Raw genomic sequence first — 5647 nt, forward strand, 5'->3', positions numbered from 1 at the left:
AAATACTGACAAGAAAACAATCAATAAAAGTATTTTGTTTGTGGCTTTTGCAGGCCTTCAGAGGGATTAACCTGCTATCAGCCTGTTTACTGCGTTCCTGTTGACCTGCACTCTGCAGACGTTTAGCTGACATGGTGTAAAAGAAGATTAAGTTATAGAATGGTGTTAGCTAATTCTGGTTCAGGGACGTGACACCAGGAATAATCAGAAAGTGCAAATTCACATGTTGGAAGGAGACCTGAAGCAAAGACTATGACTGAGGTTTTTTGGTGTATAATTCATGTTAATCTCTCTGACTCTTCCTGGTTTCTCCTCAGTTGTCTATCCCAGTTTAAATGAAGAGTTTGGTCACCAAAAATAAGATTTCTATTACTCACATGCTGTTGTGAAAAAGTTTAGAATCAAACTATTTATGTGCCGCAAGCATTCATTCAAAAATGTATTCAATAAAATAGCACCAAAAGTCATAATAATTATATATTTTTTTAAATGAATAAAAACAATTTCCAAACTTAAGCTGCTGAAGTGTCAGTTTCATCCCCCCCCACCCCAACCTCTCCTGTCATCACTACAACAGGGAGAAAGACAAGGTGCTGAAACACACTCCCTCCCTGAGGGACCTTGCAGCCCCCCCTGCAACAACTAGACACACACACACACACACACACACACACACACACACACACGCACACGCACACACACACACACACACACACACACACACACACACACACACACACACACACACACACAGTCACACACACACACACACACAGTCACACACACACACACACATGTGCATACAAATAAAGTTGATTCTGATGGACAGGATACAGAGAATGTCTGATTACAGGTGATTTTTTAAATGACTTCAAATCTCATTGAAATATTTTGGACAGATCCTATAGCTATTTTCTAAACTCCAGATTGACTAGTAATCTGTTTTTTTTTTCAGTCGCGTTTGACCTTTTTGTGCGAAATGCTTGAGGTATTTTAGAAATAACTGACAAATGTTTCCTTCTGAAAAATTCCTGCCACTGGACATACATGTCATTTCTCTTCCTGTGATAGTACACGATAGAAAAGGTAATTATTTCATTGATAATAGAGGATCTCAATGGAGAGAAGGAGGAAGAGTAAACTGAGACGCTCTCTGCGTTTCTGTGTTTGTCGACACTTTGCTGCATCGCATGACCTTTGCTGAAGCCAACAGCAGGAATCAGATCAAAAGTTTCCACTCTTATATGAAATGGACTCCAGGACTGCACTACTAGAAGGGTATATTCATTGACCATTTTCAATAGTCTTACATTAGTTTCATTTTGCACCTCTCCAGAACGGCTGCGGGTGGATTTCACCACCACGGCACCCCTGGGTGGGGTTTCCAGGGCACCTTAGGGCTGTGCCTGACAGAGACCGAGCAATCTGTGAGCCTAACAACTCGGGAAGACGTTCTGGCTGAAATGTGCTATATAGATATAGATACATGTGCCTTGCCTATAACTCAAACCTGCAGATGTGCTGAAGGTGGAACATGGAAACACATGCAAATGTGGATACACACGTGCACTGCCCAGAAGAAAAAAAACACACACACGGTTTCTCACACATGCACAATCGCACAGATTAGTAATGAAATCCAGACTGTCCTCGGGGAAGCAAACATTTCTTTACACAAAATACTCTGTCCTGAATGTTTATTATGCTTGCAGAGGCTTCCCGCTCTGAGAACAGCAGGCCGGTGAGGGAGTGACGCTGCAGGCTGTGTGCGGTCGAACCGACAATTCAGTCACTGACACGTACTCTGCACTGCACAGAATCACACTTTATTATGTTTTTATCCCTCCGGCTGGATTCTCAAACCAACCAGTGATCGACTCTGTCAGCCTGTCCGTCCGTCCCTGCATTTGGTCTCTTGCATGTCTCTGTCCTTACACCAACCTGTCTGACTTATCCATCATTCATTTGTCTGTCTGTTCAGCATCACTGTCTGTTTGTCACGGTGTCTGTCTGTCATTCTGCGACCTGTCCATCCGTCCATCCATCCATCCCTCCGTCCGTCCACTTGGGTGGTTGGACGTCCCGTGGACTCAGAAGTCCTGCAGTGTCAGAGGGGAGATCCCTTCTTTCAGCATCAGGATCCAGGATTCCAGAAAACACACACACACACATCTTTGGCCCCTCAGTCAGCAGCCCCCCACGGCCCCGCTCCATCCTCCCATCATGCTTTGCCTGGCTGTATTATGACAGGTGGACTGTTGGTCTCATTTCGTACCAGCATCTCCCCTTCGCTCAAAAAGCCTTCTGCAGAGTTTTCTGTGTGAGAAGATTTAACAATAAGTGTTCAGAGGTCGGATTCATGTTGTATGTATCTATACATAATTTCATATTCTCTATGAATTTAATCTGTAAATATTTAAGTATCTGTTGGGGAGTGGTGAACTACATGTAATCAAACTAATAGTTTAACCACATAAATATTTGCATCCTCATCCTAAACACATTTTCTAGTAGCTTTAAGTAAGCAAAACTTAAATTCTGCATTGGCTTTGCTTAAGTTTAACTTTGTCAAGTATTAAGTAACTACACCTTTTTGAAGCTTTTGATTTAGAGTAGCTTTTCATCAAGAATTATATTTGTACTGAAGAATGTAAGGAGATAAAGAGTGTGAGCGAGGGGTGAGAGGAATTAGATCAAGACTGAGAAATATGTTACTGTAAGGAGAGCCCGAAGAAGAAGAAGAAGAAGAAGAAGAAGAAGAGGAGGAGATGGCAAAGGTAGAAGACAATGAAAACAATTAGCAAGTATAGATGTTATAAAAGCATTCAACATGAGGAGGAGACGCAGCAGGAGGTGCAGAGAGCCTGATGTGGATGAAAAAAAGCGTCGCCCCGATGGTGAAAGGAGAGCAGTTTGTGATGAAAACACAACGTCTTCACTCATCACCTGAGCGGCCTCTCGCCCCTCTCTGGAGATCACACTGCTGAGTTTCTGTTTCTTCTTCTCTGCTTCAAACTGAGTGATGGACACTTTTTAACACTTTAGCTCCCGCTGAAACTACGGCTGAAAGAAATCTCACCACATCTACTTCCTGAAAAACCATGTAAGCGTATTTCAGTGTGTGACAGTTACATCATACTGTAGAAGTCAGCAAAATGATCTGACTCAGAGGATTGAAGCTCACAGGGAAGCAGCAGAAGTGAGCTTCCTGTCCCCATAAACTGAGATACTGTACAGTTTCATATTGCTCCTCTAATTTCAGGACCTCCTCTTTAGTGATACACGAGGTAATAAAGTGAATGTTAACTACAATGTAGAACGTTGTGTTGTTGTTTTTTTCTTTTTTCTCTCTTTTAAATTATTTGGACTTAATTGTTTCTGCTTGTTGTTTCCTGACATTGTTTTCTATTTTAAAAATGTACTCTTACAATTATTTCCATCAACCAAATGTGAAACATTTTCAGATTTACAAATGCATTCTTTTTTTCTATTTTTTTTTACATTTAGGTGGATGATATTATTCAGAGTGTTTCACTTCACCAAATAATTCATCTTTGAATTATTTATGAACTCTGGTGTTCTAGACATGAAAGTAGGAGGCACCATCACGCTGATCTCACTCATATTCAGGGTAAAATGCTTCCCACATATTTTAACAAGAGACCAACACGCACACACACACACACACACACACACACACACACACACACACACACACACACACACACACACACACACACACACACACACACACACACACACACACACACACACACACACACACACATACAAATACACATAAATAAAGGAATTAAAGGCGGGCAAATCTCAAGACTTTTGATTTATGGGAAAGAAATGCGTGGTACAAAAAAGAGGAGAGATGAGACAAAGAACAGGAGGACCAACCTTTACTGGGTGGCCAGGAAACAGGAGCTGACGGCGCACACACACACACACACACACCAGGATGCATACAAACTCAAGTCTCAGCTCAACGGACCAGCCTTCCCATCACCCAGGCGTGAGAGAATATACCGGCTCAGGTCTCTAAATCTAACGCACCACCAGCCTCACCGCCTCGGGAAATAATAATGAATATGGAATGATAGTCTGTATTTTGTTGCTGCAAACGCAACCAGATGCAAAAGATGGAGGGGAAAAAATCAGGAGCAGATGTCTGAGAAACAAGAGGTCTGAGCGGCCAGTGTGCCCTGCAAACATATTGTAACCTTACCCAGCGTGTAGCATAATCACTTATACCTATGCATCCACACTTTGTAATGAGGAGAGGTATGGAGGCGTTCTGCAGCTGCTCCCTGGGAAATTTCTGTTGTTAAGGAAGCAACCAGGCTAGACACAACACCACCCAATTAACATGGAGACCTCAGACAAGAGGAAACCGCACATGTCTGACACATTTCTATAGCCTACTGTACATGTGGTGCAGGGGAGTTGTATATCTTCGTCTTCCATATAGGCTGCACAGGGCTCAGACGTGCATGCAGAGCAGAGGCAGCTGGTGAATGGTTTAGCAAAGAGAGGGAAGGTCCAAATGAAAAGACTGAGGGAATGATTTTCCTGCAAATATATGAGTTCAAGCAACAGCAACATTTATAACAGAAATGTTCATTCTGTCACTTTTAAACTGGTGTTACTGTCATTTGTGTTTCTGCTACACTGAATTTTAAAGAGAGAGAGTGATTTATTTATTTGAACTGATTCTGACGTCATCTTTGGATTAATATTACTGCTGCTTCAATGTGAATGTTGCATAAAACTGCTGTAGGTGGTCAAGGTTGTGTTTGTTTTTAACTTTATGAATTCTTGGGTATATAAATCAGCACTGATGCATATTCTTTAAGATTATCTTTCTAACACTGCAGTTGTTTCAGAATGACCTACAACTAAAAAATACATTTTCTTTTATGACCTCATAAATAAAGCGCTGTTTTCTACTTCATGACTTTACCTTTTACTGATTGTTCAAGAAGTTTTTTTATTAGTTGTTTGGTTAAAAATATGGATGCATTTTCTCAACCTATAAAGTACAATCATTAAACCATGTATTCCTGGGAAGGGCATTGTTTGTTGTCATTTTTAAAAATGATTAAAACTGTCAAAAAAAATTATATATGTGGAGGTGAAAATACAAATCTTAGTACTGAAGAAGCAAAGGAATTTCTGGCACAACTTCACCAACTACCAAGGTGCATGGAGAGTGAAACACTTAGAGGTAAAAAAAAAAAAAAAAAAAAGCTCCAGCAACACTTGTAGTACGAAGATCAACTTTATTAAAAAACTAGACCGACTCTTTTCGGCTTGTGTCTTAGGGTCATCCATCTCAAGAAAATCTTAAATGTTCTTTTTCTAATTGTAAAATGTTTGTTTCCCAAAATTCAAGAATAAGCATTTACAAATAAGCATTTAATAACACCGAGATACGTTTTAAAAATGTTTATTGGAAGATCTTTTGAATGCTCATATTATAAAGTCCCTGCATTTATTTATATAATATTTTATTTCATAGCTTATTTAAGAAATGTATCTTTTTACATCTGATCTCACGATGATACTGTTCGCAGTTACTAACGCGTTGCCTAAATGACATGCGATTCTCTGCCTCTTGTCCTTTCAGAGCTCCCGTAGT

The sequence above is a fragment of the Labrus mixtus genome, chromosome 13, assembly GCF_963584025.1.
Source record: "Labrus mixtus chromosome 13, fLabMix1.1, whole genome shotgun sequence".
Classification (NCBI taxonomy): domain Eukaryota; kingdom Metazoa; phylum Chordata; class Actinopteri; order Labriformes; family Labridae; genus Labrus; species Labrus mixtus.